Source organism: Erithacus rubecula (assembly GCF_903797595.1).
Source record: "Erithacus rubecula genome assembly, chromosome: 23".
In the NCBI taxonomy this organism is placed as follows: domain Eukaryota; kingdom Metazoa; phylum Chordata; class Aves; order Passeriformes; family Muscicapidae; genus Erithacus; species Erithacus rubecula.
In genome coordinates, this window is record NC_136675.1 from 6,417,743 (window position 1) to 6,431,981 (window position 14,239).

Here is a 14,239-nt window from a genome sequence, read left to right on the forward strand (position 1 = left end):
GGAACAGGCTGCCAGGGAAGAGGTGCAGTCACCATCCCTGGAGGTGCTCAGAAATCATGTGGATGTGGCACTTGGGGACAGGGTTGAGTGGGGAACAGTGAGGGGTCAATGACAACCTTAAAGATCTTTTCCACCCTCAAGGATTCCATGATTCCATAACCATGAATGTTTAACTTGAGCAGGTGAGTCACCTGCAGAGGAGGATGAGCAGGGAGCCCAGGGAGGATTTCCAGGCCAAGCCTGGGAGATGCTTTTCCCCCACAACCACCAGTGGCAGCAGCTTCCTGGTGGGGTGGGAAGTCTTTGAATGTTTGCAATGTTTTGCATTGCACTATTTGGATGCCAAAGCTCTAGAAGTTAATTAGCCAGATAACTAATTAAAGACTTCTCCCTTTTATTGTTGCCAACTTGCAATTCAGAAAGGGGTTTGTGTCAAAGTGAATCCAGCCACACACCCCAGTGAAAGAAGTGATAAACCATTCACAATCCTGTTAACTATTCTGGGACTGGAGAGGGAAAATCCCATCCCTGGCTGGGGGGAGGAGGGTCCTGATCCCATAAAGCAGCAGCACAACTGACCCAGCCTGGAGTGTCCCCAGAGCATCTTGCAGTGGAGGATTTTTGGGTGCCAGGAGAGTTTATGGTGCTGGAAGGGTCCCCATGAGGGTGACATGTCCTTGGGGACCTGATTTGACCTTCCTGGTAAAGGTCCAGGATGGGGTTTAAGGGGCTCTGAGGAGGCTGTAGGGACACAAGTGTGGCACTGGCTGGGGGTGGTGACACAAGTGTGGCACTGGCTGGGGGTGGTGACACAAGTGTGGCACAGCTGAGGGTTCCTTTGGAATGGGGAAGGATCTCACTGGACAGCCAGCCATGGATAACCTGATAATCCCTGACAATCTCCCATATCTCACTTTCCTGAATGTCATAAGTCACTGCACAAAGATCTATAACAATTTAAAAAGCAGCATCACATTCTCTTGCCTGGCTGCCAGGGCTGGGGTCACTCTGGCCCTGGGGAGCAGCAATTCCAGGGTGGAGGGCAGGGAGCTGGGCTGAGCTGGGCTAAACTGAGCTGGGCTGAGCTGAGCTGAGCTGGGCTGAGCTGAGCTGGGCTGAGCTGGGCTGAGCTGAGCTAAACTGAGCTGGGCTGCTCTGCCTGGCCCCCAGCCATCAGACAGATGTGCTGGAACCAAGTGGCACCAGGCCCAGAATTTCCAGGAGGGGTGAGCTCCCATCCCAAATTTCCACCACTCTGCACGTGCTGGGTGCACCCAGGGTCTGGGCTCTTGTGAAATCCCAGCCTGGCTGAGCGTGGCTGAGTGCTTGAAATTCCTGTGAGCTGCCCGGCCCTCCTTCCCCACTGAAAAAAAAACCCAAAAAAACCCAAAAAAACCCGAGGGGGATTGAGCAATTCCAGCCCCAGGTAGTGCCCAGGGCAGCACACAGGGCATGAGGCTGCTGTCACCCCCTGGCACCTCTGAGAGCTCAGGTTTGGTGAGATCAGTCCATGGCACATCCACAGCACAGCAGGACCTGGCCAGAGCCCTGGTACTGGGAGAAAACTCTTCCCACCCCCGCTGCTATCAGACCCAGCCCTCAGATGACAAGAATTTAATTTAAAGGCTCAATCTCTTGTCTGAACAGCTCCCTCCCTCCCCCACTCTGATGAGAGGAAAATCTTTTGGAGAGGCATCCAGGCGAGTGGGAAAGCTCTGGAGAGAGCTGTCTCTTGCCCTTCAGCCATCCAGAGAGGAAGAGCTCATCTGAATGAAATGAGGATCAATCAGAGACAGGCATGGGAAAAGCTGGGAAAAGGAGCCTCCAGTGATGTATATTCATGGGGGGGAAAACCTCCCCCAGACATGCAGGAGCTTTGATGAAAACCCTCCCAGCTGTGCTGGGCCTTTGAAGTGACACAGCAGAAGCACATCCATGATTAGCCAAGAGATAGAAGCAGATGAGCTCTCAATCAGCTGAATCCTCCTCTTTAGGACTGACTTTCAAGCTCACTTTTTATAACAACTCCTTCCAAAATTAATGAGAATCCTCTGCGGGGCACCCCAGTCTTCCTCCCCCAGCCCTGACACCCCAAGCCAGAATCCCATTCCCAGAGGGCAGGGGCTGGAAATTGGTGCTTGTGCTGCAGAGAAAAACTGGGAGAAGGCCTGAACCATTAGCAGGAAATAAAACACTGATGCACATGGGTTACTCTTCTTTTTTTAACCCCAAAATTGGTTTCTGGGACGCAGGGATTGAGTTGAAATGTCAGCATTTCATCAGCAGTGTGTCTCCCACTCATATCTGCTCCCCTAATCTGAATCTTTCAAAGCTGAGTCTAAATTCTGTGCTCTGGCTGGGTTAGAGCTGGTTTTAGCCTTTGCAGGGGATGGGAGGGGTGAATCCCCAGCACTGCAGTGGAATTCTGGGCTTGGGATGGGATTGTAAACCCCCCTCCCTGCAGTTCACATGAGCACACAAAGAGGATTTTTCCTGCTGGGATCTTCCACTGCTCACAACCTCAATGCAAAAGTCCTTTCCAAAACACAGAAATGCACTTTCACCTGAGCTGGCTCACCTGCTAAGCACAAAATCCTAAAGTTCCTGCTTGGAAAAGCCTCCAGGAAGGCAAGGGCAGGTCACTTGTCCCCTGGGTGTCCCTTCCCCGAGGTGGCTGCTGCAGGGACACTCCTGGGGAGAGGTAGATGCAATCAGCCCAGTCAGATGTGCCCAGCACACTTCAAGGTGCCTTGGCAGCCCCAGCTGATCAAAGCCTCCCTTGTGATGCAGTGCCATTGCCAGGCTCTTTGCTTTCAACTCCATCAGATAAGCTGAAAGAAAATCGGTTTTGATGTTGTAAGAAACCCATTTGGGAATGGTCAGAGACAAAAGGTTGCTCAAGGGTTAACTGAGAGCAGAGGCATTGCCAAGGCTGAGAGGGAAGTTGCACCTATCCCTGCTCATTTTGGTGCTGGTTTTCACTTGCTTCAATGATTTCACAAGCTCACAGCTGAATTTGAAGTGTGAAATGTCAGAGATTTGAAATGGGAGGTCTTGGTCTAAAATCAAGGTGATTCTGAGCCTCCACCCTAAAGGATGGATCTTCCCAGGCTCAGGGCACCTGGGCAAGGAGGAAAAGTCCTCCCAGCTGCCTTTGTGCTCCCAGGGATGTGTTTGCATTAAAAAACACTTTTCTTATACAGTTTGGGGTTAACCTGGAGGTGAGGCAGTGGTGGGAGCACAAAATCTTTATAACCAGCCTTGGGTGCATCAAAGGGGAGTCCCAGGATGGGGATTTTTTTTTTTTTTCTTTGCTGCCACTGGTTCCTCCTGGTCCAACTCATCCTGACAGGGGCTTATCAGTGATTTCCAGCCTGAGCCATCATGGGATTTTGCACTTTTTGGTGTCCCCTTTCTTTGAGAACATTTTGTGTTATGTTCCCATTGTGTTTTCCAGCCTTCCTCTGCCAGTGTCTCAAAAGTGAATTCAAAATGAGCCACTCAAACCCCTTTGGATTCCATTTGAATTAGACACTCAATTAGAATCAAAGAATCCAACTGGAATTCTTTGGATTTACTATAATTTAATTGAAAATTATTTCAGATTAAATTACCTGGTTATGATTTTGAACTGGAGCCTCTGCCCTGAGTTCAGTGCCACTTTACTGATTTAAATTATGTTCAAGAACTTAGAATATTTCCCTGAATTTCCACCAAGCTCAGGGAGTTTCAGCATCCATCTGAACAGGACACAGCTGCTCACACCCTGCTCTGGAGACATAAATCCCACAGAATTTTACAGCAAATGGGTCAAACCTCTGCCCTCCCCCAAGAAATTGGGTTTTTTTTTCTTGCTGGGCCCTGCTTATTAAGCTTTTTCTGCTCCTGACAGTGTTTCCAGAGCTCTCTCCTGGGCAGGGCAGGGGCTGTGCCTGCTCTCTGCTTGAGGAGATTTTAGAAAGGCAGGAGGAGACACCTTCCCCTTCCACGAGCCAACAAAAATGTCACATCTTGAGAAAATGAAATGCAACCTAAAGTGTCACCTGTCCTGCAAAAATAATCCAGGGGGAGTTTTTAAAGAGGCCTCAGATTTTCAGTTCTTGAAAGGAACTAAAAAAAAAAAAAAAAAAAACAAATCAGGTTTCGGTGCTAAATAATTTTTTTTTTTTTTTTATTTGTGGTGGGTTTGTAGACACAAAGACAACATTGGATGTGTGCCCTGAGCTGTGAGTGCAGAAATGTGGCAGTTTGAACCTGCTGCTGTTTGTTCTCCCTGGGATCAGCTCTGAGAGCATCAGGGGCTGCAGAGCTGCTCTGGGCTTTGCCAGGTTGGATCAGTGAGTTTGGGGGTCTCTGAATTCTTCAGAGAGAAATCAGAGTGCAGGGGTTGAATTAAAGCCTCTGGATGGATGAAATTTATTAAGCCATTCATACATAAAGCTGTAAATTTAAGTTTTAGGATAAGTGAGTAAGGAAGTTTTAGTACGAGCTCTAGTGATTTTAGTAAGTGAAAGGTTTAGATATCAAATTAGAAGTGCAAGTTCTAGTGAAGGTTTAAAACACATTAATGTTTGCAGTGGAGGCTCCAGGACCAGAGCTACAGTAAAAATATTGCTGACATTTTTCAAATAAAACAAGATAGGTCATATGTGTAGTCTATACATAACCTGGTGTGCTAAGAATCTGGAATTCTAATAAGTTAAAGAGTTCTGGTCTGAGGTTGTGTCTTAGCTTGTTAAAAAAATTCTATATAAGAGTTTGTATTAAGAAGAGTTAATGCTTTTTGCCATCACTTTTCTGCTTTTCCTGCCACTGCTTTTCTTTTTGTTTTTTCTCACCATCATCAGTCAACACCCCCAAAAAAAAAGGAGCTGCCACAGCAACATCAACCTCCTGGGACCTTTAACAAGAGCAGCTTCTATTTAAAACTTTATACCAAAACTTAGCACAAAATTTAATGTCTCTGACTGTGCCTTTTGAGACTGATGTGCTTCTGCAATAAATAACCTTTTATCAGCTTTGCTCATTTTAGAAAATAACCCAAGGAAGTTGGTGCCTGGAGCACCAAAACTCAAAACCTCACAGTTTTGCTGGGAAAAATCTGAAAGACCCTTTCAAGCTTGGTTTATTCAGGCTTGGTTTATTCAGGCTTGGTTTATTCAGGCTTGGTTTATTCAGCTTGGCTTCCAGCCCAGCCCAGAGCAGAATTGTGTGGAGCAGCAGGTTTGGGAATGCCTTACCCTGAGCCACTGCCCCCCAAGGCAGCCTTAGTGCCATTAAATGCTGTGTTTTTATCACTGTAAAACCTTGGAGGTGGCAGAAGAGTTCTGGGTTCCTCATGGATAAAATCCTTGGGTTTTGCTTCCTCTCCTCTCTGGTTTGGGCAAGCCCACCCTGTCAGAGCAATATTTCCCCCATTATTTAAATTGTGTAAAAAAACTTCAAGATAATTTTTTTTTTAACTGTTGTTGTTTCAAATAAATAAATACCAAAACCAAACTTCCTTTAATTTTCCCCCTTTATTTGTGAGCAAAACTAGATTTACATTTTTTTTTATTGTTACCCATCCTGGATGTTAGAGATTTCTTCTGGAGATGAATATTTGAGTGCTGATTATATATTTGCAGCTTTACATCACCAGTCCTCATTTCTACAGGGTCGGAGCCTTAAACGGGATAATATTTTATTTTATTTTATTTTATTTTATTTTATTTTATTTTATTTTATTTTATTTTATTTTATTTTATTTTATTTTATTTTATTTTATTTTATTTTATTTTTCTTGGCTAAGGCACGTGTGTTTTTTCCCCGATTTCCCGCAGCCGCTGCTAAACAAGGCGCGGGGTTACAAAAGCGGCTCGGCAGAGGCCGGAGCAGCCCATTAGCTGCTCTAATTAACGCGGCCTCATTAGGGCGCTCAGGGGCGATGGGTTTGTGGCTTCCTGTGGCCCTGCAGGACAAACCAGCCCCGCCCTGGGCACGGGGTCCTGCCCTGGCACCGGCCTGACCCAGCCCTGGGCATGGAGAGGGAACTTCTGTCCCCTCTGTCCCTCAATATCCTCTGTCCCTCTATCCCCCCTGTCCTTTGTGTCCCCTCTATCCCTCTGTCCCCTCTGTCCCCTCCCCTGGCACCAACCAGACCCAGCCCCGGGGGTGTCCTGAGCTCTCTGGGCATGGAAAGAGAACTTCTGTCTCCTCTGTCACCTCTATCCCTCTACATTCTCTGTCCCCTCAATCCCCCCTGTCCTTTGTGTCCCCTCTATCCCCTCTGTCCCCTCCCCTGGCACCTGCAGTGTCCTCCTGCCCTGGCACCACCTTGACACTGACCTGACCCAGCCCCGGAGGTGTCCTGGGTTCTCTGGGCATGGAGAAGGAACCTCTGTCCCCTCTGTCCCCTCTGTCCCCTCTGTCCTTTGTGTTCCCTCTATCCCTCTGTCCTCTCTGTCCCCTCCCCTGGCACCAGCTCAGCACAAACCTGGCCCAGCCCCGGGGGTGTCCTGGGCTGTCTTGGCACACAGAGAGAGTTTCTGTCCCTTTCTGTCCCTCCCTGGGGCAGGGGATGATGCTGAGTCCCCAGGGGTGTCCTGGGCTCTCTGGGCACACACAGAGGGAGTTTCTGTCCCTTTCTGTCCCTCTCTGGGGCAGGGGATGGTGCTGAGTCCCCAGGGGTGTCCTGGGCTCTCTGGGCACACACAGGGAGTGTTTCTGTCCCTTTCTGTCCCTCTCTGGGGCAGGGGATGGTGCTGAGCCCCCCAGGGCTGTGCCCCACCAGTGATCCTCTTGCAACAGAACAAATCCTGTTTCCTTTCCCAGTTCACACCCTCTGCATCTCATTTCCTTCTGCCCTTACCCAGCAGCAGCACCAGGCAGAGGAAACCTTTCCTCCTGTCTGAAGGAGAGCTGGACCTGCACAAAAAGCAGGAGGTCAGGCCCTTCCACTGCCCCTTCCCATGGATGATTTAAAATCCACTTTTCTGGCCTTAAATCTCAGTGTAAAACCTTCCAGAGTGGAACAGCCACGGGCTGCCTGTTGTGAAAGAGGATTTTTAGCAGCCAAACCTGTAGTTATGAAATGAAGCCTGCCTCAAATATAACAGAGGAGGATCATAGAGGCACTTACTATAATTACTCCTAATGACACTGCCACTTACCCAGACCTTAGTTCCATATAAACCTTTTTTATTCCCTGTGCAGACAATGAATAATCAGCAGCCTCCATCAGTGCCTTTTGCAGGGTTACATCATGTTCCCCAGGACAAAAACCATCTCTTTGAACAGCACTTGCACCCAGGTTTCCAGGGCCACTGTAATAAAAGCTTGTCAGAATTGCCAGTGAATTCATTAGGATCAGGAGGGACAAGTTATCTGCAGGGCAAAACTGTTCCCAGTGGACCTTTTCATTAGCTTTTTATTGGAGTGCAATTTTCCAGGGTATCATTTCACTTTATGGAGGAAATCTCTTTTAGGCTTGTTTCTTTTGCCACTCAAATTGTAGGGCACGAGTTTGGGGACTCTGCTGGGAGAGTTTTGCTGTTTCTGGATGTTTTGGCATCCACCTGCAGCTGTTTCCCTCTTTCTCCTGCCTTTGTTTTGGCACTTGCTCAGCCCTCTGTGAGTGAAATGCCTCTCTCAGCCCTGATTAGGCACCAGGCATTTGCTTGTGAAAACAGCAGCTCCATTTGCCCTCCCAACAACGTTTTTCCTCCAGACAAAATTGGATTTATTGCATAAACAACGCGTTCACTATAGCTGAGGTGAGTTGGTGGTTAAAAGCAGCTGTGGTTTACATCCCTTTTCAGCCCACCAAAGCCCAGCCCTCTGGTTTGGGCTGATGCATTCCTGCTGACAGCAGTAATTTCTAGTGACAGATACAGAAATGTCCTTAGGGAAAATACAATAGTGATGGAAGTTTCCTGTGGGAAAAAAAGTTTTTTTCTTCTTCTTCTTCTTTTTTTTTTTTTTTCTTTTTTAAGTGTTTTCACCTTTTCTGGTTTTTGTTTGAGTTTTTTTTTTTTTTTTTTTTTTTTTTTCCTTTAAGGACAGTTTCACGACAGGTGTTAGAAATCTCTTCATCCTCTTAATTCCCCCTCGGTTTCCCCCGCACCTCACCAGGAACAATCAAGTTCTTTTAGGATCAAACCTGAAAAATTGGCTGTGCTTTCCAACAGTACTGGATGTGAGTGCCAGCTGTGGATCTGCTGCAATCCCTGCCGAGGCCACACCTCTGAATGAAACACTCTTTTGCATAGCAAGTGATACTGGGAGTTGAGTTGGATTGCACAATTCAGACTCTAATCTTGACAGCAACGATAGCATCAATTCTGAGTCAGAACCCTGTTTTCCTGTATCTCAGAGACAGGATATTTTTTGCACAGCAAATGGCAAAAAATTTACATGTATGCAAATGAGTTTAATCTTGATCCCACCGCTCCTGAGTGAGTCCTGGGTCAGGGAAATCTCCCACTGGATGCAAATGGCTCTTGATGAATCCCAGGAGGAACAAAGGGGGTAGAGCCCTGCTTGAAGCAGCCCAAAAATCAGAGGGATTGCAGTAAACAAAAGGGAGGAGACTGGCAGGGGAGGTTACAACAGCCCAGATCCTGAGACTCACCTGTTGCTCTAAAGCATTTGGTTGGGTCACAGTGCAGAACCCGAAAATTTCATTAAAACAACATTGGGAGGTGATAACATTGCACCTACATAGGGCAGGGAGATGAGTAAGGGAGAGCTGCCCACAGCTCCACTGAGCCTCACTGGGACAGCCAAACCTGCAGCTCTGGGAGCCCCAGGGACCAGCAGCTTGTGCACAAACATCCAGCACTTCTCCTCTTTTTGTCCCACTGACCACCCCAATTTCACTGAATGTCACTGAAGCACAATTTCACTGAACTCAGCAATGGTCAAACAGCTCCAGATGGGTTGTTTTCAGCCAAGTGTGGGTGTGTGAGTGCCCTGCTCTGTTCTGCAGGGCTATCAGGTGGTTTAGGGAAGGGAATGCTGCTCACCTGGAGATTTGCCTTCCTGAAGTGCTCTGGGAAAAGGAGCAACCCCTCAGTGCACTGAGTGACTGAGCACTGGGAAATCACATCTGCTCCCCATGGCCTCACACAGCCAGGATTTGTGATGTGTTCAACATCACAGCCTAAATTCTGCCCTGGCAATTATTGATTTTTTAACTGGTTTGAGTCCTTGATGCCATTCCCAGAATGTTTTCTTTGAAGCAACATGGAAGACAATCATTAATTGCTAGGTTTACTCACTTGCCTTTGTGTGTTTTGCTGTAATAATGACAACTGTTACTTCTGATAATGAGGAAATATATCCTAATGGGAACTTAATTACTGTTGTAGCACAGGACCCCTGTCTGGAGCTGGACCAGCTCAGAAATCCCTTTGCCAAGAGCTCAGCTACAATGGGATGTGTCACCATCCTGTTCCTGCAGCTTTCCTGCTTCTCCTTGGAGTGTTTGGTGATAGAATTCCTGGGTTTTGTTTTGATCAGGCCAGTGACTAAGATATTTGTGCTGTAATTGCTGCTTGTTTCTGTGTGTTTGATTACAGGTGCGTGGTGTGAGGAGCAGAGGGTTGGTGGCACATGGAGCAATCCCTTGTTTTGGTTCTAATTGCTGGAGCTGTGCAGGGGAAGTGACAAACAGCCCTCTGGGAGTCTGGATTAAACTCTCAACTGTGTCATTGTCTCCTGAAATCTCCACAGCTCCCTGGCTATGGAGGAGGGTGCAGGGGGGTCAGGATCTGCTCCAGGGGACAGGAGGAGAGGGAGCAGCCCCAGGCTGGGCCAGGGGAGCTCAGGGTGGAACCAGCAGGAATTTCTGCATGGAGAGGGTGCTCAGGGATTGGCAGTGCCCAGGCAGGTTGGGATCCCCATCCCTGAGTGTCCCAGGCAGGGCTGGACCTGGCACTCAGAGCTCTGGGGACGAGGTGGGCATCAGGCACAAGCTGGACTCGACCTTGCAGATATTTTTCAACCTTAATGATTCCATGATTTGGTGATTCTCTGGTTCTAAGTTGGGTATTCTTTTCCATTTTTGGAGACATTTTCAGCAGGATTCCCCAGGCTGTATTTTAGCAGAACGGTCCATGGTGAATCCTGAAAACTTTCAGACCCTGTTTTTTATCTCTGAATCATCCCTGCATTTTGAACAATCTTACCTCCAAATAAACTAGCTGGGGTGGAGGAAAGGAGACTTTTCCTGCCAGTCCTGTGTAAAATCATCCCCAGAGAGGCTGCAGTTGCTGGTTTCTGGGTTGGGATCAGTGAGGAGCAGCTGCAGCCGCTGCTCAGGGCACCTACAGTTATTTTAATTGGGACAACTGTGCTCCAGCATCCTGATGAGGCCTGTGTTCATTAGAAATTGATGGTTATTACAATTAATCATACACTGAAATTAATTACTGGGAAGAAAAATTATGGCTGTGTTGATCCATCCATGAGAAAGAGAGCAGGGATTCCCTGCCTGGCACTTCCCTCTCTTGCTGATTCCCAGTGAGTGCTCAGAGTGACAGCTGGATGGATTTATCTGAGGTAATTCCTTCCCCTCTGCAGCCCCATCTCCAAACAACAAAGCAGGAGAAAAGAGCTGCTCAGGCAGCCCTTAATCCACCCCAGTGGAGGCAGAGACTGAACTGGCCTGACAGGAATGATGAGAGACAGAGCTGGGGGCCCTGCAGGGAAACCTGGGCCCAGAAACCACCTCATCCCTCTGGATCCCAAATCTCTGGAGCTGCTGGAAGTGTTCTGGGGCTCAGGATCTTGTGGGGCTCCTGAGTCCTGATATCTGGGATTTTATCTGCTTATTCTGCCTGAAAAAAAAAAAAAATGGGGTTGATCTGCATGTGGGAAATCTCTCAAAGCAGACAGGAGAACTGAGGCAAAGGGATTTGTCCCATAGGTAAATGTTGAAAGCATTGGGCAGGAAGAAAGTTACTTCCAGAATCATTTTATGCCTCAATTTTATGCATTTTTTTTAGTGTGGACTGATAAAATCTGATGATCTTATCCAGATTTTATCATCAAAAGCAGGGGAGAGTCAGGGCATTCTTTGGAAAGAGCAGGGTCACCCCCAGGAGCAGAGCAGCAGAAGACACTTGGCATTCAAAGCACAAAAATGCAAATTCAGATGTTGAGGGATTGATAATTGATCATGTTTAATTTGGGGATGTTTAATTTGGAGGCAGCAAAAGCAGGGAGGGGCCTGGGTGTGCTGTGGTCATCTGTGAGCTCTGGGTTCCAGGTAGGGGAAAAGACCTTTCAGAAAAAGGAAAATGTGATGTAATGAATGTGAAGTGAATTTAGGATGACACTGAGAGATTTTTCTGCACTCCCTGTGTCAGTAGATGGGGAATGTTCAGGAGGAAGAGGAGCCCAGATCCAGGCACAGATCCAAAGGTGGGAATTTCAAATCAGTCCCACAGCCAGGGGCTTGTCCAGTGCAGGATCTTTGTCTTCTCCCTGGTAATTCTGTGGATGGTGAAACTCCAGCAGAACATCCCCAGTCACTTGAGCAATGCTGTGAATGGCAGGAAAAATTCCTGCCTTGTCCCAGAGGCCACCATTTTCCCCATTTTCCCCCTTGGGTTACAGGACTGTCAGTGCTGTTTGCAGTTGTAAAATGTTCCAGCTCGAGTTTGGGTTGAAACCCAAAAGTTTTGTTTGTCTCAGACTCCTCCTGCAGCTGCAAATCCCTGGACACAGCTCCCTGTAGGAGCCCACCCTGTCAGGAAACACTGTGGAAATGGTGGGATTAATTTAATTTCTTTGTTCTTTGGTTCTAGATTTTATATTAATTTCTAATAAATAAAGCTGAGAACTCCTGTTTGCCCTTTCCCTTCCCAGCTGAGGGGTTGGAAGCTGATGGAAGCATGTGAAATCTTTATATTCCAATGAGTGCTGCATCAGGGGGAGCACCAGGGTGGGAAGGGGTGAAGGAAGGTCCTCAGTGCCCTGGGATGGGGGAAATCTGGGAATTCTGCTGGGAGCCCCAGTGGGGCTGCCAGCCCTGCTGCTGCTGAGGCTCTCTCATGGGCTGCTTCATCCTTTTCCTTTTCTCCTGGTCTTTTTTTCTGCCCTCCTGGCTGTGGCAGTGAGGGACTGGCTGGGCTTGGTGCTTTGCTGGGAGGGGAAACTCTGCTGGGTTCATGTGTGAGCACTGACTCTCCAAAAACAAAGCCTGGCAGACACAGAGGACACAGAGTGATGGGGAATGATGGATCCAGCAGGGCTGGGATGTGCTGGGCTCATCCTGCAGACACAGAGTGATGGGGAATGATGGATCCAGCAGCTCTGGGCTCATCCTGCAGACACAGAGTGATGGGGAATGATGGATCCAGCAGGGCTGGGATGTGCTGGGCTCATCCTGCAGACACAGAGTGATGGGGAATGATGGATCCAGCAGCTCTGGGCTCATCCTGCAAACACAGAGTGATGGGGAAATTATGGATCCAGCAGCTCTGGGCTCATCCTGCAGACACAGAGTGATGGGGAATGATGGATCCAGCAGGGCTGAGATGTGCTGGGCTCATCCTGCAGACACAGAGTGATGGGGCAATGATGAATCCAGCAGCTCTGGGCTCATTCTGCAGACACAGAGCACACAAAGTGATGGGGAATGATGGATCCAGCAGCTCTGGGCTGAGCTGGGCTCATCCTGCAGACACAGAGCACACAAAGTGATGGGGAATGATGGATCCAGCAGCTCTGGGTTCATCCTGCAGACACAGAGCACACAGGGTGATGGGGAATGATTGATCCAGCAGCTCTGGGCTCATCCTGCAGCCAGAGAAGGCTCTCAGGGCACTCCCAGAGCCCAGCTGGAGGTGAGGATGTTTTCCCTGCTTCCCTCCCACCATCCCTGAAGCAAACCAGAGCAGAGCTGTCCCTGGCTTGTCCCCTGCAGACTCAGGTTCAGTGTCAAGGACAGGCTTTGGGTGCTGAGGGGGTGTGGAAGAGGCTCAGCCTCTGCCCTTCAGAGAGCACAAACAGAAATCCCTGGTGTGATGTTTCTACTTTCATCAGGGCTCTCCAGATGTGGAGGGGCCCCTCTCAGATAGCTCTGAGATAACTCAGGAACATGTAAATAAATCCATCCCCGCAGAGCTGTGAAGTGCAGCCTTTGGAGCTCTCCTTTCCACCATCAGATGGGGAGGGAGGCAGCAGGTAACAAAGGCAGCAGCTCCTGCCGCAGAGTGGGAGATGAGCAGATTCCCTGGTGCCCCGAGGTGCTGAGGCTTTCATCTGCACTCCGTGGAGATGAATCCATCCCATCCATCCCAGCCATCAGCTGCTCCTTGCTCCCTCCTGCCCCATCCTCACCCAAAGCCCTCCGGATAAAAGGGGAGACGTCTCAAGCTCCGTTTTTTACCCTACCCCGCCTCTCCTTTCTCCCTGGCTCTGAGAATCTCCCAGATTTGTTTGTGGTTTTCGTTTTTCACAGGAAGTTCAAACCTTCCTTTCCCTTATTAGGAACGTCTGTAATTCCGTCTCCTACACATCCATTTTGCCATCTTTATAAAACTTTTCCTCCACACCTTTCTGCATCCCAGCCCCAGCTGGTTATGATCTTCTTCCCCCACTGGGTGGCTGCTCATGTGTTTATTTGCAAAACTGGATGGAGGTCTTTTAAGAGGAAAATATTTTCATTTAATTTCCACCTGTCCTTGATCCAAAGAGAGGCAGAAACTTTGCAGAAGGAAGATCTGAGGATTTTTTTTCCTCCAGTCCCATCCAGAATCTGAAAACAGCAATTGTTATCTTGGCTCTGCTGCTCTCAACTTTGACTTTGTTTTCAATAGAATCAATAATTGATAACTATCCCAGAGATGCTAGAATCTTTAATTAGACAGAGCATTTCCAATCTGCAGCTCTCTGAGCTTTTACTTTCCAGAAAAAAATATTCTGGGGGAAGCCCTGGCTCTGCCCAAGAGAGAAGGAATAAAGGGATGAGGATCAATTCCTTTGAAGCTCAGACTCCCAAGGGATTTGCATGGGTTCTGCAGATGGTGACTGGGAAAAGAAAGTTGTCAGTTGGTTTGAACTGGTTTTATAGAGGAGAATGGAAAATTCAGAGAGCTCCTCATCTAAGAGAAAACTCCTGATGGCTGGAAATGGGTCAACCTTGGGGTGGAAGAAGTCAACAAAGACTTGCTCCAACTTTCATGTCGGTTCCTTTGTGACTGTTCCCCTGTGGGCTGTTCCAGGGATGGGTCAGCTCCCGAGAATAATC